This window comes from Streptopelia decaocto, assembly GCF_964273445.1.
Source record: "Streptopelia decaocto genome assembly, chromosome: 1".
Lineage (NCBI taxonomy): Eukaryota > Metazoa > Chordata > Aves > Columbiformes > Columbidae > Streptopelia > Streptopelia decaocto.
The window spans coordinates 27338027-27361237 of NC_138663.1; the positions used below are offsets into that span (position 1 = coordinate 27338027).

Here is a 23211-nt window from a genome sequence, read left to right on the forward strand (position 1 = left end):
GTTTTTTTCATGCTAACAGAGGTTTTTTTGTTTGTCTTTTTCTGAACAGATTGTTCAGCTGTCTCATTTACTTTCTTTCATCCTGTCCCCTCCTCTCATTTTGGGGAGACCTGGCAGGCTTAAATGTGCAGCCGCTGCTCTCAGTGGTACGGGTTTATACAGGACATAGTACCGGGTTTTGGACTTTTTCAGACCCCAGAGTGTCTGCTTTGGAAATCTGGAGCCAGATTCAAGGAGTTTGTGAGATAAGCAAAGAGGCTGTTTCCAAACTTCAGAGAGTATTTACCTTTCTCATAGGGGTGACATGAGGATAAATTAGCTCATTCTTACAAAACACCTCCAAAATACAAAGGGATTAGTGCTGGTGCTTACAACAGGCACAGCACAGCTAGGCTGAGCTGCAGGACAGTGCCTGACATAAAGGGGCTGATTAAAAACTGTGACCTTCATCCCTGCATGAATAGGTTGGCCAAAAGTCTAAATAAGGGACTCGGGCTTGGCTCTGCCCCTCTCTGCCACCAGCCCTCCCCTGGGTGCAGGCACCTTCCTGCCCTTTTGCCTTGAGACATCCAGCATCCTGCCCTGATGGCTGCTCCTCTCTCTCTTTCTCCTCTCTGGAAGGTGTGAATGTGAATCATCCTAAAGAAAGTGGTCCTTATGCTCTGGAGCCGAGCGGGCAAGGAGGAAGAGCAGGGATTTATAGAATCACAGAATAGTCTGGGTGGGGAGGGACCTTCAAAGGTCATCCAGTCCAAGCCCGCTGCAATGAGCAGGGACATCTTTGACTAGATCAGGTTGCTCAGAGCCACATCCAGCCTGGCCTTGAATGTTTCCAGGGATCGGGCATCTATCACCTCTCTGGGCAACCCGTACCAGTGTTTCACCACCCTTGCTGTAAAAGATTACTTCCTCATGTCTAGTCTGAATCTCCCCTCTCTTAGTTTAAAACCAGTACCCCTTGTCCTAACACAACAGACCCTGCTTGACATTTAACGTGGGACTGGAGGCCTCCTGTCAGCATCAGGACCCATCTGCGGTGCCTGGCTCCGTCTTGGCTGGGGACTGCACGTGAGCTTCACCAGCAGCTGTAACCCAGCCAGGACCAAGGGCCTGTTACTGCTCCACATGATTTTTTTCTCCCACAGAGCTGAAGCTGAGGTGAGATCCAGGGAAAAGCACAGGCACCAGTTAATCTAAGCACCTGAGAGCTTCGTGGCCAGCAAGTGTTAGCTTTCTGGATCCCTTTTCTTGGACTTATGCCCTGAACTCACTCTAAACCCCATTTTAGATGCCAAAGTAGCCTCTCTGGATCTTACCCATAAGTTTAATCTTCGTCTGCTTATCCAAAAGGAAAATAAAATGGCAGTGGTAAAATTGGAAATGTCAGTTAATGTATGTTTTTAATTTAGGACTATATTACAACAATTACTCCTGAGCATGAAGTTTTGTTAAGTAGTTAATACCACTGAATTCAATACTTTAGGCACTGAACAAAGGTCACTGTCTTTTAACAAGAACATTTTTTTTTTACATCCCTGCTCCTACTTAAAATATTCAAATTATATTGTATTGCTTATTAGCACCATGTATATCGTGTCCAGATTAAAAAAATGGACAGCTCATGTGATTAATGATTGCTCGAGCAATTTAAATTTGAGCAAGATATAGCTGTTGGGGGTGACGATGGGACAGATCTAAACTGTTGAGAAGCTGGACTTTCATATGAAACCCTGGTTTCAGACCTAAGGTTTGCCAGGATAAATCACATTACAGCCACTACCTTTTCCAGGACTTGACTCCACAGTCTTTATGTAAACAATATTCTCATTGATTCCTGTTGAGCTGACTAAGGACTAGAAAACAGGGCGCTTAAAACAGCTGGCAAGGCAGAAGATCTGTTGACATGACAGAATCTCAATATTGCCTCATTTAAAATGAGCAATAGATGATACAGGGCAAATATTGAGATGTAGAAGGCATAGCTTAACAGTGATGATAGGTGCAGAAGAGTAAATCTTTAAAAATCTTATATATTGTTAACGAACATAATCACCACTCTTTGAAGAAAGACTAAATTAACTTGCATTGCATTTCCAAGTAACTAGCTAATGGACATGGGCATTATCTTTTCATATGTCTTTGAAATCCCTATAAACCATGCCCAGTCACATATTCACCTGATGGGCTTTTACCCCTATTAATAGCATGCGAAGGAGGCCTCAGTAAATAGCTCACGTTCAGATTTGTGATTTTCAGAAAGTAAAGGGGTATTTTCTTATCCTTTAGCCACCTCTTATTGCTCCTTGCTGCTTCCTGAAAGGCTTTCTGTACTGTGAAAACAATTCACTGGTTGTTACCTTATTTTTGTGCCCTGGGGGGATTTTGGGTGCTTACTCTCCTCAGATAAGCAGGAAGCCCTCCCACCGCAGTCAGGGAAACTTTGGAAGCCACACAAGCTTATCTGCAGGTAGGGGTTGGCCCAGCTTGTGTTTAGTTTACAAGAGAAGTGTGGTGTTATTTGCATAAAAGGAGTTATTTCAAAGCACGTTAGATGAAAACCTCTCAATTTGAAAACAAACAAAAAAACCCCAACATGCAGCAATTTTCAGGAAGCAGCAAAGATGTCTCTGAGCTTTCCCCAAGCTGATTTTATCGTGGCAGCTTACATCTGAAGAACAACAAACACATACTTATTTTTGTAAATGTGTTTTCAGAAGGAAAGAAAACTTCAGCAAACTGGCAAACAGTCCTACTGACTGATAATGACCATGCACGGTGTTGTCCCTTTTTAGCCCTGCATGAAAAACACAGGATTCAGTTCTGCAATTAGAAGGTCATTAATGACTTCTGTGATTTTGTGCACCCTGTGCTGACTTTACCTACCTCCTGGCTGGCTCTCATCTCTCCCAGCTTCTGTTAGCACACTCTGCCTTTAGACCTAATCCTCTCATGCAGCTTGCCATAGTTAGGAAAATACAGAAAACTGTTTTGGTCAGGTTTTTTTGAATATAGCCATGAGACGGAAGGAATAATCTCCTTCTAATAAATGGACATGCCTCGCAATCCATCTCTTTTGTATACATAAGATCAGGATAATAAGGACAAAAATCCAATGGAATTTGATATAAATAAAAGTAATTTAATTCTATGGGATTTAATGGAAGATAAAATGAAATGGGGTTTTAACATCTTGCATCTCTGAAGCATGAACAGAATTGATATTAAATTTCGTAGGATAGCTAAAAAACTTATAGTAAGGTTCTCACGTCGGGCAGATTCAATGGGATTTTCCCATTGTAGAAATCTGACTGATGAGCCAAGCTGGAGACCTGGCAGGATCTGGAGAATGTCACAGGAGAGGACATTCTCAGACAAGGAGAACTTTTAATCCTCTGATAAGGCAAAAGGACGCAGCAAAACACTGGATTCTATTCTCTTATGCAGAAGCACTTAATCACATAGGGAGCTTCACACTGGCTCACTGCTTCACTGGAGTCCCATACTGTTCACATTCTACCTAGTTTTTAAAGCAGTATTAATATTGCCTTTTTTTTTTTCTTTTTTTAATGCAGCTTTGGGCATTTGCAAGAATGATCCCAAATACTGAGTATTAACAAGAAACATTTTCCCCCAGGAAAACTATTGGCCTCTAATCAAAAGAGCAAAAGCAACAAACATAAAGAGTTTAAGCAAAGGTTCTGCAGGACAGCAATATATAACATTTAAAATTAGTACCCACTTTCTGGAAGTAGACAGGAAAACTGAATATAAATCCAGTAATTCATTTAACATTTTCAATGACATTAGGAAAGAGGAATTAATCAACTTCTGACAGGAATTCAACTACCAACACCTTTCATTGTCTTCAGTAAAGCTGCTTCTCTCTGCTTTATTCTACTTTCTCAGACCTAACCAATAGAATCTGGTATTTTTGGATGAGAAGATACATGTCATGAAGACACATGAAAAATTATATAATGATATCCATAACAGATACAAGTATTTATAATAACAGATAACAGGATATATAATTCCTATAACAGAAATTGTAATACAATTTTGGTTGTATGACGGCCTTAAACACAGAGAGAAATCCAAGCCTTAGTTACCTCAGCATATATCTGAAGACAGATGAAGCTTGGGAAGTTATTTCAATTTTACAGAGCAAAGCAAGTTATTTTCTAGTCATGCATTTGGGACAACCCACAGATCTGAGAATTTTCTCAAAGGCTGGGGTTACTTGGAAACATGTTACCTTTATCCTCATAGAATCCATGAGGTGCAGGTGGGGAGGGGCTCATGAGGGGAGAAGCAAGAAGCAAACCCCAGTGTCTTAATAAATATCTCTAACTGTCCTGAAATTTTGGTGATTTAGTTTGGGTCAACCAATCAAAAAAGCATTCTTATTCATGATAAAGCTGAAGACAAAACAATAAAAAACCCATGTATGTCTCCGGGCATTCACATGGCACAACAGAACAGTAGCAAGCTTGAAACCATGCTAGCTAGAACATTTTTTATGCAAAAAAACACCAACTAAATGAAAGGTGAGGTTCAGCATCCAGCTCAAGCAAACTAAAAAAAAAAAACAAAAACAAAGAATCAAAAGAAATAATATCTCCTAAAATAAGGGGAAAATAAATAAGTTTGGAATTCTAACTGCAGCTGGTAATTGTTTTCATCTGTTCATTAGACATACTCGGATAGGATTTCTGTTTCCACAAAATTTAGACAAAAGTTAATAGTTCCTGCAGGAATTATGGATTTCTACAAATATTAATGAGAAAAATGTAATGTGGAAAAAGATACTTCAATCTTCTATTGAAGGAGAGGAAATCCATTTTGAAATTACTGTTCAAACACACACAAAGGCAGAGCTAAACCCAGTGTCCATGAAGAGTCAACAGCAGAACTCCCAGGGACAACCATGAGGCCACGGTCTTGCTCATGGTTCCTACCAGGCAAGTAGCACAACCACCAAAGGAAGCGTGGAAAGCAAGTTTTTTTAAGATGCACATATGTTGTAGGTCTGAGCTGCTGTGGTGGGTGATGGACTGGCACTCAGCTGAGGGCAATGTTCTGCCAGATGTGGACAGGGGCAGCAGCTGGCACAGCTCGGACATGGGCATCCAACACTGGGGCCATGTGGCTCTCAGCCCTAACAAATGCTCGGCATAATCAGTCCATTAGTCCAGGTTACTCCCCTTCCCAGACAGTTGTTTAAAATGAGCATCATTTGAAGCAAACCAGAAACCTTAACACTGTATTTAATAAATAACTATAACTTTACTGCCTAAATTCAGGGTGGTCCAGCCTTGTTACCATTGTAGGCAAAATGCCTGTTTTGAGTCTCCTGACAGCACCTCTCCCCTCTGAAGGGGGTTCAGCTATGGCATGTAGGGTGCAGAGGCAGGCTACAGGGTCACAAACTAGGCACCCCAGACAGCAAGAGGTAGGATGGTCACACGTTCTCTATTTTCTGGTTACCTGCCCATGTCTACACAGCTGAAACCCATCCAGGTACTGCATGCAATCCTCCTGCAGCTGGGCTCCTGCCTGGAGGCCACCCGTTGGGCTAATCTTCACTCTATAAAGAGAATCAGAACAGTTTACAGGACTCTCCTCAGTCACGACCAAAGCTATGACTCTAGCCATTTTAGAAAATAAATTATGCATTTGGCAAATTTCATATCCTTATGCTGAAAGAACATCTGCCTAAAGCCAAAAACTTCCTGTGTGGGAAGTGAACTTACATTGTATAAACTTGTCAATAAAAGTTAATTACTTATTGCCTAAATCTAGCTGTCTTTATAACTGTGCCACCTCAATTAACTGAGTCTGCTTGTAGAAGTATAACTGAGAGGCCCCTATGCTTCATCATCAACTCCAGAGCCATGCTATTTTGAAAATAAAAGACCTGTATCCTGTCCAAAAAATAAACTCTGGAGGTGACTTGCCATGTTGCCATTTTGGATTACAAAAAAAATACTCAGTCAACACACAGGGGAAGGCTTAATTCCAGCAAACACACACATAAACAGGAAAGCTCTCTCCAGTCAGAAGGTATTTTTCCTTCGTACAATGGGGTTCAAAGATGTGTCATCATATAGCTTAAAACAATTGCTAAGGAACCTTACCATTTCCAATAGCTTAGGAATAGAGTCAGCTTCCACAGTCGAAGCCTGTCCAAACTTGCATGGGAAGCACACAAACACTAACAAATATATGCTGGCTTAGGGCAGCACAGAGTTTTTAATCAATAAGCATGTCAAGCTGGGGGACAGGGAGGGGAGGGAATCAATTTTCAGAAGGTAAATGGTAACAACTGTAGATTTAATCAAATTGCAGATGCAATCCCTTACTATTCTCAATATTTTTGAAAGAAAGTAGCTCCATGGCAAAGAATGAATTTCAATAAATGTCACATATTTAGTTATATTGCTGATTTTTTAAATTTATCAAGCTAGGTCACTGATCCTTCGCAGAAATGGTACCCCTACATGTCAAAAAGATTCTGATACTGCTTAGTTGGATAAACGTCAAAATGAAAGAGCTATGGTAGAGGAAAGCAACTTACACAGAAATTGTAATTTCTGTGTGACTACAGGAAAAAAAGATATGCCAATGTGACCCCTCAGAGAGAGGTTAAAGCTGTAAGACACACAACAAAATGGATAGCTATCAAATACCATGGCGATGGCCATGGTGTGAACACTTGAGCAAAATGAAAATCTTCTGAAAGCATTCGGCAATTTTCCTTTTGCATGCACTTGCAACCAAATTTATCATGAATTCAAATGAGATCCCTTCCACACAAAAGGCCAATTGCATGTTCATTTTCTTGGGATAAGCAGAAGAGCCTACCATGGAGCTTCAGGATGCACAAACAAAAAGCTTTTTGTTTAAGTATTTTGAGTTATTAAACTCCTCAGCATTACAGAAACTCTTCTGCTATTGACACCTGCTTGAAAAATGAAATGCTCTGAGGCATTTGCTTCCCTGGAGGCTGGTGTGCTGCGGGAAGAGGTGGAGGAAAGCGGTTGCGGGGCATCCACTACCTACTTGTTTGCACCATGTGCACCCTGTGCCTGGCTTATGCACACCGCCTCTCCTTAAAATATGAGGGTTATAAGACCCTTAAAATTTGAGGGTTATAAAACATTCTTTATCTCCACTTCAGTTCTCCACTCTGATACTTGGAGTACTCAATCACAACAAATTCAAGGAAGGTCCATCTGAGCCAAGGGGACTCGGTTACCATCCAGCCACATCAAGTGACTGAAAAAGATCACAGTGTGACTCAAAAGTCTCAGAACAGATTTAAAAAAAAAAAGGCAATCTACTTGGTAACTTGCTTCCTTCAAAGGAGTTATATCCTAGACCAATTCAGTCTGATAACTTTACCTCTATTTTTCTAATGTTTAAAACTGTAGGAAAACAATACTTCATCTTCTTGTACAACATCATAGTTTTCCTGCAGGCAAATAGCTTGGCAATTTGCTAGATTTTTTTAATGCTAGAGGAAACAAGTTAGCACACATACCATGTGTTTGAATGCCTTTGGAAATTAGATTGAAACACTGATTTGATTTCCTAAAAGGTATCTTAAACAAGGCAAGGTTAGAGATTTGGAGAGTAATGAGAATTTGTGTGACTTCAAACAGCTCTACATAAAACAGACCTGATATTCTGGGGGGAAAAAGGTCACCTAATTATTCGTTTCCTGAAGGCCCTGTCTATACTACATTTCCCCTGGGTACGGAAACTGATTTAAAAATGGCTTCTGCTAACGTGCTCACACCAGTCGTTATGTATGAGATATAGATTTGTTAAAACCATTGCCAAGAAAAACACAACATTTTCACAAGGGGGGAAAAACAGAAACCTTCCTGGTTTGTCCACGCAGGGAGGGACAGGCAAGGTGGTGCCATCCTTGAAGTCCTCCGTGGAGCTGTGGTCCTGCCTCCTCAGTGATGACGTGCTGCTTGGGACCATGCGGCAGCTGCTGTGGCATGACCACGGGTTTAATTACCGGCCACAAACTTTGTGTGGGAGGCAAAAATCACAGGCTGTGGCCATGGCGGACAAGATGCACAGGATGATGGCTCAGCTGAGGGTAACAGCCTAATGAAACATGAAATTGTGCCACTGGCTTGAAGGGCAGCCAGCGAGGCAGCAATGGGGAGGTGGGGGTGGGAAGTCTGGACACAAGGGTTTCACAGGAACCAGCCATCGAGGTGTGGCTGCAACCCAAAAATCTTAGGAAGGTTTGTTTGAAGTATCACACCGCAGCCCGCTCCTTCTCTTTTGCACCAAATAGATCCTGAAACTCCATTCTGGGTTTTGTGTTTCAGTAGTTTCAGGGAACGCCATTCAGCTACTCTGTCACCTTCTCACTCAAGAAATGATGTTTCTGTAGTGCTGAGAGAGCCCAAGCAGGATTTCCCTTACACTAGATAATCCACAAACACACATGGAGATGCAGAACCTCTCTTTGCTTTCTGCCTGAAGTGAATAAAATCTAGACACGTCACCACCACAAAGCAGTCGTGGTACAAAGCAGATTGTCCAGAGGTCTGGGACTCCTGCTGCTGCAGCTCTGGCTCTCTGGCTACCCTAGAGCAGCATGTTGCCAGCATCAGGTTCCCTTTGCGGCTGTGAAGTCAAGGCTGCTGCTCTTGCACTGCAGCCAGCTGTGCCAGTTACCGTCTGGAGTCCTGCAAGCCAGATTTGGGAGGCAGCAGGCTTTGAATTTCTCCTTTGAGTTGAAAAATACAGAGCAGTCGCTTGCAGATCATAGAAAAATTAGAGTAGGTGGGTTGGCCCCTTCAGTTGCATTGGACCAGCAGGAGGAGGTTACAGGTCATCAGCTAAGGTACCAGAAAAATATAAATGCAGTAAGATCAGGATGGGAAAGGCAGTCCTGGGAGGACAACATTTTCCGCTCAGTTTTGCATTCATCAGCTGTTCATCGAGCCTTTGCTGAGTTTTGGCTTTCTGGCTGGCTTGCCCTGACTCAGTGTGCTCTCACTCATCTACAGGCTGCACTGCCATCTCCCCTGAGCAAACGACACCTCCACGAACCACTCTCCAGCCAACACATGTGCAATTTAGTTTACCGATAAAGAACTGCTATGCTGGGGTTATCCTTTGGAGAAAATAAATAAATAAAAGAAAAAGCCCTATAAGATAGTAAAGAAAGACAATTCATTCCTTCCCTACCAAAAAGGCAAAGAAGCTGACTCTCTTTTCTGTAGAGAGATGAATGTTTTATAAAATATTCCTTTTTTTTTTCAAATGATTCAGTTTATATTAGAAGACAGCTAGAAAAAGAATCATACAGTGCTGAAGAAGGATTAGAGCACACAAGGAACAAGCGGTACAGTCATTCTCTAACTTAGTTTTCAACATGCAGCTCCTGCCAAAGGCTAGCTTTTTGCTCTCACAGTGAATGATGTGTAAACATTTAACCAGCTCTTAGAGAAACACGTGAGACACTTTGTCGTGCCTGATTATGAATCCAAACCTCTCAGATCTCAAAAGAAAAAAAAAGACACCATCCTCTTTTTGCTGGTGGACAATGCAAAAAGCACCTGTAGGATGAAAGCAGATGAACTACCACACATGGCACAGGTTCTTTTAAAAGCAAGCATTGCAGCTTCAATAACCTCCTACAGGTTACGAGCACACAGTTTGTTAAACAGCACTGTTACTCGACTATAGATCCCTATTTTAAGATGTATATGCGAAACTTCCAATTTCTATGGAGTCCACTTAATATTTATAAAGCCGAAGACCAGCTAATTTAATGCTGACAAGAAAACGCTGCTGGAATGCCATTATATGGTGTGAATTATTTATCATTTAAAGCAAATTCTGCTTTTAAAAATGTGGGGGAAAAAAAAAAAAAAACAACAACCAACCCTCCAAACCGCAATATGAGTGCAAGGAAGACTGTGAACGCTGTACAACCACAAAGTGCAAATCCCCAACTTGGGGAATGCTCCCGGCTCACCCCCAGACTTCAGCCTCACGGAAGGCGGCCGGACCGGCCACCACAAACCTGCACCTCGGAGCCACCGTTTCCGAGTTGGAACTTCCCCGTTGCGGCTGCCGCCAGACCCTCCGCCGGCAGCCGCTGCTGCCGCCGCACCCGCGGAGCGGGAAGGGGCGGGAGGAGCAGCGCGCTCAGCCGGCGCGGCCACCGCAAGCCGCCTACCGCGGGGCCGCGGCGGACACCGGCCCGGGGAGCCCTGCCCGCGGCCGCGACTTCGCGGTGGTCCGGGCGCGCTGCGGCGCCTGGCCGGGCAGGGGCGGGCCGGTGCCGGCGCCCCGCACCGCGGCTCACCTGCCCCCGCGGTGCCCGCCCGGCGCGGAGGCTGCGAGCCCCGGGGAAGGCAGCGGCGGCCCCGGACGCCGCGCTCCCGCGAAGTTCCCGGGCGGGGCACGGCGCGGCTGAGCGCAGCACCCGGGCCGCTCCCCGTCCTTCCCCCGCTCCTGGCTCATCCCTCTCCCCGCGTTCCCCGGCTCACCCCGTCCTCCCTGCGGTTGGCGGTCCTCACCGGAGCGGGTTGCGCGCCGGCACCGCAGCCGGAGGGGAGAGCGCTGCACCCCGGCGGGCTGGCTCTGCGGTCCTCGCCCAGGCACCCGGTACAGCCCGGCCCAGCCCGGGCGGGGCGGGGCGCAGCTCGGCGCACCTCCGAGACCCCGCGCCGCTCTGCCCGCTCCCTGCCGCCCCGCAGCCGCCTCTGCCACCGGGGGCTCAGCCTCCCCGGTCCAGCGCTGCCGTCCCTACCTGGGCGGTGGGGGCTGCGCGCCCCAGCGGGCAGGGGCCTCCCGCCCGGCACCTGGGCTGCGGGGCGGCTCTGAGTGCCCTTCCCTCCGGCGCCTCCGCCGCGCTGGTGGCGGCTCCCAGCGGTAAATCAGCCGGTCCCCTCGGCTCCCTCCGCCCCTCCGGCGCGGTCCTGACCTGCCTGTGACTCACCACATCGCAGGAGCCCGGGTGCGCGGCGGGGGGAAGGAAGGAGGGGGCACCTTCTTCCCTCCCTCTCACCCTCTCTCCATCCCTCCTTCCCCCCCATCCCTCCCGGCCAGGCTCCCCCAGTCCGGGAGCAGGAGGGGTGGCTGTGGCTCTCAGACGAGCAAAGCCAGGAGGGGACCCGCCGCGGCGGCCCTTGGTGGCCTTTATCCTGCATCCGGACGTTTTCAGGCCAAGCGGGTACCGGTGGCATGCAGGCACAGCCCCTGCTCTGCGCTCCTAGCCCCTGGGCACCGTCGGGTGTCGACACCTGAGTGATGCTAAAGCCTTATCCTGAGAGGGCAAGGCTTGGGCATCTCTAGGCTTGTCCCCGTGCCACACAGCATGTGTAGTGGCAAACAAACTCAGCCCATATTGTCCCTGTCACAGTGTCAAAGCGCCAGCTGCATTCTGAACGTCTGTCCATGTGTAATTCAGACTACAGGACTTCAGTTCATGCAGACCATCAAATAGCTATCTACATCCATATGTGCTTCCTACAGGATATAAAATGGCAAGCAATGGGCCATCTCCCTTGCAAGGTTTGCAAGGCAGATGGTATCATCTTTCAGAGGTGCTGAGAAACTGAGGCACCGAACAGTGCCACGTACACCTGCATTGCTGCTGGGACACTGCAAGTCTCAACATCAGGGCATGCAACAGAGGACCCATCTTTTTTTTTTGTGGTAATGAGTTTCAGCAGCTACTGATCTAAACCAGACTTTAAGTGAAAGGCTCCATATTCCAATAGAAGTTGTTGGGGACATCTATATTCTCTTTGCATTCTTCCATTTTTGGCTCCAGCACTGTTCCCCTTAATCATACCATTTAAACCAATGAGTGTTTTGCATGAGTAAAGTACAAGGAACTGTAAGAAGCATTGCCCAGTTTCATGATTAACCATGGGAAAAATGTCAGAGCTTACATCAAAACATTTTGAAAGGAAAATTAAATAAAGTATTGTATGTATTTGGTTAAGGCCTGGGATGTCACCATGATATGTATATAGACAAAGCTGTACATCAGAACAAAATGCTTTTAAATCGCAGTTAGCCAGCCTTCCACTAATCTGCATCAGCAGCACTTTCACAATTTGTTTATCTGCCTCCTCTTTTCTACGGGCTTTTTGGCACTAGTGATAAAGATGTCTAACCTAGCTATAAACCAATTCTTCACAAAAACAAATGTGTGATGGAGGCAGTGTGTAATCTTTTATGTGTTTAACTTGTGAAATTCTTACTCTGCAGTATCTTTTACTGACAACAGATAGCAAAAAAGACAGCCTGTTTTAATAAGAAAAGCGTATGATGGCTACAAGTGAGGTTATACTTATGTCTCCTCATTTCACGTATGTATGTTAGCAACACACTAACGATTATATCACATGAAAATAAAACCAGCCCCTTCTCCTGGTTCCTGAAGGATGAGATTGCTAGAAACCAACCAGCAATACAGATGTTCTGACTGATCTGATCTTGTTTGTCTGAAGTCCCTGAAAACCTGTCCATTTACTTCAGTGACCCTTACTTCAATTAATACTCAGCAGTAGTTAGAAAAAGAAGCAACACACATAGTGCCAGCCCCTGAAGGGAAAAGCATGGTTACATTCTGATCGTACCACTCACTAGGCTTCAGTTAGTGATCAGTTAACTAGTGTGCATCTGTACAGTTACACCAGACTTGGAAGAATCTTTGTCATTAATTTTGAACGTAAGTGATAAAGATTAAGGTTTGAGTCTGATGTTCAGCCTCTTAAGGATAGTCCATATGTTATCTGTTCTTAGTCCGCTCCACAGTTCCCCATGCACCTGCCTGGGCTGAACAGCCAGCGCCTGGGCTGTTATCAGTGGGACAGCCTGTGCTATTCTAAAGCTAACAAATGGATTGTCACTAACATAAAAAGGAGAAACAGATGTTTCCTTTCCATTTTGACCATGCTGATGACCTGTTATTTTAGGTTAGCTGTATGAGACAACTACATTGCAGTGGGGCTTTGATAATCCTCAGATACTCTCTTCACTTTTCTTGCAATGAGGTGGATACACCATGAACAGCTTCTCAGAGGCCTGGAGCACCTTTAAGGTGCAGGAACTGGTGGAAAAAAAAAAAACTATGACCTTCTTATTTATCATCCTGTTTTGTTTCGCTTTTTAACAACTTTTCCTTGCTTCTCTGTCCTGTCCAAAAGGAGCTGCTCCTCTCCACTCTTTTAAGGCATCTGGCATAATTATGACAGTGGGGCACATTTTAGAAAGCTGACAACACTGGAAAAAACAATTCAAAAGTGTCGAGTCTGTCAGGGTGATCTATTCGGCAAGGGAACTGGAACATGCCCGGGAGAGTATTGGCACATGCTTCCCAGCCCTGACGTGTTTCAAGATAGGGAGCTGATGAGCTAACACTATAACTTGTCTAAAGATACAAACATACAGTTAGAAAAATGAGTTGCAAGGCTGTGTTTAAGTTGAATTTTCAAATGTAAAGATAAGGAATTAAAACACAGGAAAATCTATATTTCTATGCATTGGCAGTAGAATTCCCTCAACACACTAAGGGGCCCAGTTCAGTCCTATGTATTTGATGGTGCCTTGTGTCACAGAGCCTAAGAAATTATTTATCATAACCACAGGCAGCAAAATGGAGTCCAAAGAGCAAATTCACCTAGGTATCAAGTCCTATTTAATTTCAATAAGCAGAAGATATTTAAATATCTCTGTGAATGTGGATCTAACCACCTTTTTTAAAAAGCCTGCAGAATCAAAAATATGTCTACTATACATTTCTTCTGTAGAACCACACTATACTATATGGCATTACAGCTACATGGTGCCATCAGTGGATTTGCTCTTCGTCCTCTGCTGCAGTCATTCACACCTTTGGGAGCAGATATAAAATGCAAATGTCATTGCAAGACTTCAGAGACTTCTGCCTTAGCAGAGCTTACTCATGAGTAAATGATTTCACAAGGAGCAAGGCAGTGGAAAGGAATTAATTTAATGCCTAAGAACACAGGAGACAAAGATCTCTAGACTTCAACTTAGTAGTGGTGGGTATCAGGTACCCTCCTGCAACCTGGGCTGACAGTAGCTCAGTCTGAGCCTCCCTAGAGAGTGATATACAAAAAAGAGCCTTAGATGACTCCACCCAACCCGACTGCCTTACAGACCAGTGATCCAAAGGTAAAATATCAGTGCAACGCCCTACTGGGGTAACGTGTACTTCCTGCAGACCGTGGTTTACTGGAAGGCATCGTGCCTGCAAATGCCAGGGGCAGCTCAAGGAAGGGGTTGTGCCTGAGGCACAGTTCCCTGTGACTGTTTTGTCCCTTGAAGTCACTCACGCATAATCCATTTTTCACTTCTGCCTTCCCTGAGGACAAAAAGCACGCCGTGGGCAGGGACAGACGGTGCTGACGGGGGGATTGGGCTCTGGAGAAAGCATGCCTGTGACCATTGTGCTGCCTCTCTGGAAACCAGGCTAATATCACAAGTGCTACTTATAATAGATCTGTAGGCTTCAAAGATTTGATCATCACTGCACTTTATGGCTATTTATTAATTACCTAGGCATTTATTAACTAAGCCTGCATTTATTAACTAAGATTCTGCAAGCTAAATAAATACTTTCTGTTTGTTTGCAAGGGGGTCAACAACAGCACCAGAAGAAGTTTCTGTGGCTGAAGGTTGCAGAAGTCCCTTGCAAAGCCAGAAATAGAAGTCTGCAGCTAGAAGTCCTAATCTCGAACCATTGAGCTACCCTGGGCAGCTCTCCATTTATATGGAAACACAGATCATAGCCAAAGGTGTTTGCACTCATTGCGCTGTGGATCACAGGTGATGTATTTTCTCTGTTTATTCACTGAGGAAAGGGACATAGCTTTTTAACCTGATGGGGTTTTTCTTCTTATTTGTCTTTCTGGTTGTAAATGATCATCACAACTGAGCAATTCCAAAATCTAAATGGTGTAAGCAACAACTAACTGGATTGGCTGAGAACAGAGGAAAATGTGGATAGGGTTAGTGCATCTGAAGTCTGGATTGCCATGGATTTGTGTCCCTGTTGTGCCAGCCCCAGCCCCTCAGTGACCATGCGGGAAACCAGTGCATGAAGTTCAGGAATCCAGCAAAAATTAATCACTCAAAAGAACAAAGATTCGTTTACAGGGAGATCAGATTTTCAAATCCATCTGCTATGCAGTAACATGAGTGCTAGTGCCTGCAAAAGGACGATGTCAGAGACTGAGGAGTGGGGTGAGCTTGCAGCAGTCGAGATTTACGTTGGTTTAAACTGAGGAGGCACCTCACCCTTCGAAAGCAGCAGGGGAACTGGGAGGTGACGGCGTGCATTGCAATGCGGCTCCCACATTAGCCGTGCCTCCCTTCCTAATGTTGTTGAAATATGTTAAATCCCTGAACGTGTATCTCTGACTGTACAAAACCAAGAAATAATTTCAAGGGTAGAAGGCTGAACGGTCTTTTTGATTTTATGCTCATGTCCCTGAAATGAATACAAGCACAGTAGCCCTCAATGCATTCACTGAGCTCAAACAGAAGCAAAGGCTTTCCAGCACACTCCTCTAGCATTTCTCATTGTGAACTGCTTCAAGCAAAGCAGCAAAAAAACAACCTCAGTATCATATACATGCTACTTTGGCACTGTAGATTTGTTTGTATAACTGGAAGTGAACCTGAGGACATTCAAAAGTCAGATATTTACAAAGGGAGGAATTTGCTGTGTATTATATTCACATGTTTACTGGTATTGCACATTTAGCCGTCTTAAAATGGTCTGATAAGTATAGCTCTTTCTTGCCATTATCTTTGGTACAATTTAACTACATTTTCCCCCCTTATTTTGTCTGCAAACATATTGCATTTCTCTTGTAGTAAAATCACTATGAATACAATGCTTCCCATGTTGCAAGGTTATCGTTGAACCAACTGTTAGAAAGTTTCCAGAAGTCTCTTTTCAGCCTGGTTCTAGTAACTCAGGCGCAACCTTTTCTTTTTTTCCTTCAGTTCATTGGTTATGTTTACAAAGGGCATGGCAGCCAGACCACTGGAAATAGAAAATCTGCCTATGTAAAAGCACAGGGACAAATCCTGCCTCCAGCTATGTGTGCACCTGGTGAGCAGGGGAAGGGTGTGACCGTACTAACACATGTGCGCGCGCACATGAACAAACACTGTCCTGATTCAGCCTCCCTTTGGAGGACAGAAGCTTCACTAGGGATAATCAGATGCCTAAAGCACATACCTAAGTCTGGGGATGCCGAGTGCCACCGGCATTTGTAGCCTGGTTTCTGTGGTTGTGCTCATCATCGTAGGTCACGAGGCAGCTCCACAGGGTGGCATTTGCACAAATATTACCGCTGGTAGCTCCTGCAAGTTGAAAGAGAACTGTTACATTCAGATTTTGCCTTTGTCTGAAAGCATCTCAGGATGCTACTGCCTAAAGTAATGCTGCTGTAAACACCATCTCAGAGGGAAAGTGAGAGAGATTGGAGGAAAAAACCCTTTATTTTTTGCTTACTTCTTGCATTTGTAGCACTTTGTTATCAGGTTAGCTCAAAGGTTTTTCCTCAATATTTCAACAAATGAGAGTAAAGCACTTCAAAACCAGAAATTATCATTGTAAAACTTCCATAAAACACCAGGGAATATAGGAGAAAATAGATCCTGTATTGACCTATATTTGCTTGGCGTAAAGTTGACCAGGCATCAAGTAGAAAGAAAGAGGAGGTATTACAAAACATATTTGGTAATGAAATCAGTTGCATACATAAGTGTTTGCAGACTTGGGAGCTTGCGTCTCAGCCTGCTGTAACTACCAAAGTGGAGGTCTTTGGCAAAACCTTAGACTGATGTAGTTTATAGTGGGAATTTGCCTTTGTTTTGGAGAACTGTGTCTAGCATTCTTCATCATCTTTTCACCACCTCTAGGGGCTTATACACAAAATTATTTTTTGATTTGGAAAACCTGGTCCTCTGTTCACATGTGAGTGTATCAGATTTGTCTTCTACGTGGCCATGAAGAACACAGTTCTAAAATATTTTAGAGTCTTTTTACTTAATTTTATTAAATATGAGCAGTTTCCCAAATGTGGTTTAGAATGTGTTGTGTTTTATGTACAATACCTATTCTGATATATTTTTAAAGATAAAGGAATGTATTCTGTGACCAAGCCAGTTTATTGTAAGTCGGGCCTGGATTTGGTTCATTATTATTAAAGAATCTGCATTTTTAAGTCAACTTTAGAATAACATGTTGATTCTGTAATGATGTAAGTATATGGTATTTGCCAAAAACTGTATCTCAAAAGGCTGGTTTAGGATACAGCCCAAGTCATAAGGATCTTGATAGGAGATTATTCCTTTCAATAACTTTCATAATTTAATTAGACACATGTGCTGATTATGCATCTAATACTATGGAGAATGAGGTAAACGTTAAAATCCCATTATTTTAAATTAGGCAGAAGCACACCCATAACATGTAGCCAGGAAATATTTGTGCCCTTAACAATACATCTACACTGATAACAATATGTTGCTCCACAAAAAAAAAAAAAAAAAAAAAAAAAAGAAAAAAAGAAAAAAAAGAGTAAAAATCGGAGTGTCCTTGTACTATTACTAAAATTCTACCATTTGTATTCCTTTGAGAGTGAGTAACCCTGCTGCGTAACATCCAGAGAGAAGGCACGTTTAACATGCCAGCAAGGACTCAGGTGAGTTTAAAGTTTACCTTTGAGTTTGGGAACGATTTCAAATGAAATGAAACAAGTAGTTTCTAGGTAATACTGAGCCAAGCTAAAAGTGATTACTTCAGCATTGTAATTTTATGTTTCACTTTCCTCTATCTACTATCTGAGAGTTTTTTAACAAAGGCAAAATTCAAAGTTAAAAATGTGGATTTTGTAAGAACACCTTCCTGATTTTGCTCGCTTTCATAGGTTTAGTTTTATCTCTAAGAAAGTACAAAAGCACCCCACCAAGAACTGGGCAGCAGGAAAGAGAGGAACAGTATGGCAAAACGGATCCAGCTCAGGAGATTCAGCTATATAATGAGTACATCAGAAATGAGGCACTGGAAGGTGATGCTTTTTTTCCAAATTAAATGGCAGTACTCACCCTGCCAATCTGCCCAGCTGGCTTGTGGAGGGCCGGAGAAGGTTCAGGCATCGTGTGCTGCTCTTAACCCAGCTTGGTGGTACCTCCACATCTCTGCCAGTCCCTCATAGGTATGGTGACTGTGTCTGCCCTCAGTTTGGCAGGGGTGTTTTTAATAGCATGCTCATTATACAGAAATATTTTCATTTGACAGACAATTTAAATGATCCTATAAAAGCTGCAATTACCATCAGGACAAATCCAGCTCTGATTGACTCCCACATCAGCTCCCCAAGTTTGACTCCCAACTCAGATACAAGGAAGATTTCACTCTTTCTTTATTCTTTCTTACATATACTCTCCCCCTTATAGTTCTCTTATGTTAATGTACTGAAGAACATCTCAAACACCTGCTGTCTTAATCCTCCCTCAAAAAACATCACTGAGAAGTGCTGTTAGCTTCATTTTACTGACAGGGGACTGAGGAACAGAGAAAACCACTGTCTTGTATAAGGTAAGACAGGGAGGAAACCTCTAGAGACGCAGAGGGAGAAAAGTAGGTCTAATATAGAATTATCTTTTTGAGAGCCCAAAAATCCTAAAGGAAACATTTTTTGATGCTTAAATAGGTCAGGGACATAAGCCTCATGTGAAAATCAGTTTTAAAAGACAGCTTTGAAATTGGAGCCTTCAGTTATGAAGCTGATGCTGAAAATATTCATTTTGCCAGTATTGTGTTGTGTATCTATACATTAGTAACTTGCTTGTATAGCTGGCTGCTGGTTTGTGAAATCCAGGGACTTTTGTATGCAACCATTTCTTGAGAAACAAGAAAGAAATCAGAGTTATTTGGATCATCTGCCTTGGGCATCCTGGTCACCAGATAAAGGAGGTCACCTCGGTCACCTTGGTCAAGTCAGTTTGTGAAGTCAGCTGGCCACTTCGAAGCATCCGGGTCACTTCAGCTCATCCTCTGCGTCCCCTGAGAAATAAAGGATCAGTTCTGTGAAATTCTCACAAGTTCCACAGAAAGCAATACAGGAAGACTGGCCATTTATTGGGGGTTTTCAATTTCCTCTCGATGTGCAAGCCTCAACAGATCTTTTACATCTTAAAGTAGTTTTTAATGCTTTTCTCAGAGCTAAAATGTATTTGGAACATTTTGCTGGTGCGTGTTAGTGCCCTTTAATGACAATAATGATGTAATAACTGTTAACGTTATCTTACAAGGCTGCGATGTGTCTCATTGCACACATCCCATTGGCATTAATCAGGGAAGAGACCTAATCTCAACCCAAACATGTCAGGGGAGTGGCCCGGGTGGAGGTGTGGCTGGAGATGAAAAGGAAAGGCTGCTTCTTTTTAGGAAGGAAAGGAAGGTCTCCAGCCCCTTCACCCTGCTGTGGGGTGACCTCTATGTTAGGGGTGGGTTTGCCCCTGCTCCTGGCCTCTCCCCTCACCTGGGCAAGACCCAGCTCACTTCACATGCCTTTTGAGGTGCCCAAGCTGGGGATCTTGACAGCATAGTTTCCTTTTATAGCAAATGGTGACACAAAGAAAAATGTCTGAGAAAGTAATCCAGTGCGTCTAAAATGTGAATAACTTTATTTTTCTTCATATACTACACACAAGATGCAGGACATTTAATGCTTCTTATCTGGCTCTCGGTTAAGGACCAGCAGTCAGAACCCAGCCTTTCTGCCTGCATTCTGCCAGGGAAGCACCGAGGCAAATGCAAGAGATGGAAGTTTCAAACCCAATTAATTTAGATTAAGTATCAGTGGAAATATTCCATCCAAGTTTTGTTATCTTCAATATTGCTCAAGAGATTTTGAAGCAGGCCATTTTTGGTTTGAGGGAGAAAGCAGACAAAATCCACAGATGAAAACATAGAAAACCAACCCTTACACAGCTCCTACATTTCTCGTAAATTTCTTGTCTCATGGCTGCTGATGTTTTCTCTCATTATGAAAGGTAACATTAGTCCTCACTGTAGTGTTCTCTCTCTTTTTAAGATTAAAGATGCAGAAAAGTATACAGGGTTAATTTCATTAGTTGTAATAGTTAATGGTTTCATTAAAGTTTCATTAAAAGCATGGTTAATGAGATACATTTGGACTACCGATCTACTTCTACCCAAGTAGTTTTGGAGATAGTTCTTAAGTGGACATCAAGAGATGACAGATTTTGGCTCATGGACCACTTTATTTCCCTCCTTCTCTCCATATCCTGGCAGTTCCAGTAGTCTAATCACCATTTACTTTACATGGAGCAGGTTGCCATTTTTAAATTTGAAAGTTTCCAGGAACGGATTTCCTTACCAAACGTTGATGTTTCGTTTTGTTTTTTTTTCACTGGCTTGAGTGCAGACCTCACATGCCCCTTTCCTGGGTAGGAAGCAGCCTCCGTGCCTTTTGCAGGGATTCAGAGACAGTTCTGCTTGTCCTGATACCCCTGCCTGGTCTTGGAGTTGAGCACCACTGCTCTGAATGCCTGTGTCAGGTTTGAAAGGCTACAGAGATTTCTCTTAGACTGAACCCATGAGCATCTGGAGGCAGGTCTGAGGTGGTGGTCTGCCTTGGGCTTGCAGCAGGACACAGGTGACAGAGGAGGGCTGAAAGATGGGTCTTAACCCGGTTTAACCCAAGCTGCTGGAGATGGGACATGTCCATGGAGAAGCTGAAAGGCTGACTTGGACAGAGGGTTGAAGTATGTCTTGTGGATGATGAGACTCATTTTAGATGTCTGAATGTTTCCTGAACTGGCTGACACCTCCATGCAGTGTGGCCTGAGCACCCAGCTCCCATGCAGACACCTGCAAGTAGGCACCTCCAGGCAGGTGCCTTCAACACTGAGCTGAGGTCTAGTCTGGAAGAGCAAGAGAGTGGAAACCATGGCTGAGATGTTATGTGTGGGGGAGATTACCCTGAGAGAGATACCAGAGAAGGGGAATAAGAGAGAGAGCCATGTGGAGAGCTGGAAAAGGAAAGAGAAGATCCCACTGAGGAGTGGTGACAGAAGGCAGAGGTACTATCACAGGTGTGAGTTTTCAAGAAGAGGACTGCAGCTGCCATGGAGCCTGGCTGGTCATTTTGGAAGGAGCTGACAGGTTGAGCTAGCAGACAGTGTGGCTCTTGCTCTGAAAGGTGGTGAGGAAATCCCAGCACCAGTTCTGCTGAGAAAAGCCCCATTTGAGTATTCAAGGCCTTATATCCCTGGCATTTATTGAAGGGCTTGTGAGAATAAGGGAGGAAAGCTCACGTTGGATGTGGAAAAGTTTAGAATTTATATACTGTGTTTAAATAAGATTACATTAATTAATCATCGTCTTGGGAATCTGACAGACCCTGACAGATGTGATCTTTCCAATTGCATTAATCTTTTCAATGTGATGGCAACTCTGCGTGGGCCACCCGGCTCCGCCTCAGCACAGGGCCAGCAGCCAGGGTGATGGCCACAACCCCAGCCCTGGGGACAGGGCAAAACAGCCCCCAAGTAACCCCAGAGCGGGTGCAAAGGCAACCGCAGCCAGGGAATTCCAATGAAACCACTTGTTAAATTCTGCATGACCTTTTCCTTCATTTGCAATAGGGACGTTGTGTTTCCTGGGTAAGACTGGAATAGGACAAGGGTATCTCTCTCTTTAGATATTCTTAGTAGTTCTGCATTCTTAGCATTTATTAAAAAAATAATGCAGATATATTTTCATGAACATGGGGACATATTTTGTATTCCTCTTTCTAAATAGGGAGCTTTCTTTAGAGATCTGATACAAGCTAACATATGTCTAACATTCAGTATTTTTGCTAAATAACGAAGTCAAGGCTTTCTAAATAAATCTGAAATAGGGAGAAATTGTCATTAATTTTTCATTTTACTTTTCTGCTGTAAATGAAAGTAGTTTTTGAGGACTGGTTGATTTCAGGGTGTGATGTTCTGATTTCTCTACAGGATATGATCATGCACAAATTCAGCATCCTTCAAAAGCCTCCACAGGCACCCGAGCTCTGAACAGCCAGGAGTGTGACAGATGCTTCGCAGGAAGCCAGCTCCCATTTTCATACAACCGCTTCTGCTTTTTCTTAGGAAAATACTTTTTCATTGTCAGGTTTTGGAGATGAGGGAGATGTTTCAAATACCTCCCCAGATTTTTCAAAACTGAGGTGATAAGTATCATGATGACATTAGGATATTTTAAAAGAAAATTAATGCTTCAGGGTGCGGTAGTAAGAAAACTATGACACTGCCACCTCGTGGATTCTGAGTTAATATATATAGGACCATATTTTACCATCATTATTTGCACAGTGGCATAAACGTGTGTCACACTTCATGGCTAAGTAATATCTCATTTCTTACCCACAGAATTTTGAAATATAAAATCCATATTTTTGTAAATATTTAAGGTTTTAATGATATAGATGAGCATCTTACTGCAATTTCTGTAAGTAACTACACAAATTCAGTTCCTAACACTTCCTTTCTGTTTGAAAGTCAGGAGGCATATTCTCACATAATCTGTGCTTCAAAAGCAGTATTTATCTAAATTTGCCACTTACACAGTTCCTCTATAGTATCCACAAAAGCTAATGTTATATTGAGATGCAGCAATGCTTCCTAATCGTGCCTGGGATTAAATTATTCTAAAAATTGTTGAAGGCTGCCTAATATAAGGAATAAGAGACTTGCCCAAGTGTAATTTTTCATTGTAATATAAACTGATTTTTATTATTCACCTCTGAGAAAGTCTGGAATATGTGCATCTCAAGAATCCTTTCTCCTCTGGTATTCTGGTATATAAATAATCTGGACAGAGAAATGTTCTGTTCTGATGGACTAAATGAATCATGAAGAAGGGAAATAACCAGTGGAATCTCTTTTTTTCCTAAAGGATCTGAACTATTCTTCCAGCACGCCATCAGTTACTGCCTAATGAATCATGGCATGAGAAGAAAAAATATCCATATTATGGCGATTTCCATGTTGTCTTTGCTTTTTGAGTTTACCAAGAATGGCACCAGGATGCCCAAATCCCATACATGTGGGAGCAGATGTCTGAAGCAGAGCCTCTTGTAAAACATTGCT

General features: G+C 43.4%; 1 protein-coding gene and 1 long non-coding RNA gene across 3 annotated transcripts in view; both read right to left on the reverse strand.

Moving 5' to 3' along the window:
• MET (MET proto-oncogene, receptor tyrosine kinase) overlaps positions 1–10539 on the reverse strand; it is a 91244-nt gene extending 80705 nt beyond the window's left edge. For both annotated transcript variants that reach the window (XM_082057054.1, XM_082057053.1), the window contains exon 1: positions 10533–10539. The gene's annotated coding sequence lies outside the window, so the exon portion shown is untranslated. The remainder of the gene's footprint in view (positions 1–10532) is intronic.
• Positions 10540–16279: 5740 nt separating this feature from the next.
• LOC309447047 overlaps positions 16280–23211 on the reverse strand; it is a 37626-nt gene continuing 30694 nt past the window's right edge. The window contains exons 2-3 of the long non-coding RNA XR_014185551.1: positions 19033–19108; positions 16280–16398 (exon numbers count right to left, since the gene is read on the reverse strand). This is a non-coding gene — a long non-coding RNA (uncharacterized lncRNA). The remainder of the gene's footprint in view (positions 16399–19032; positions 19109–23211) is intronic.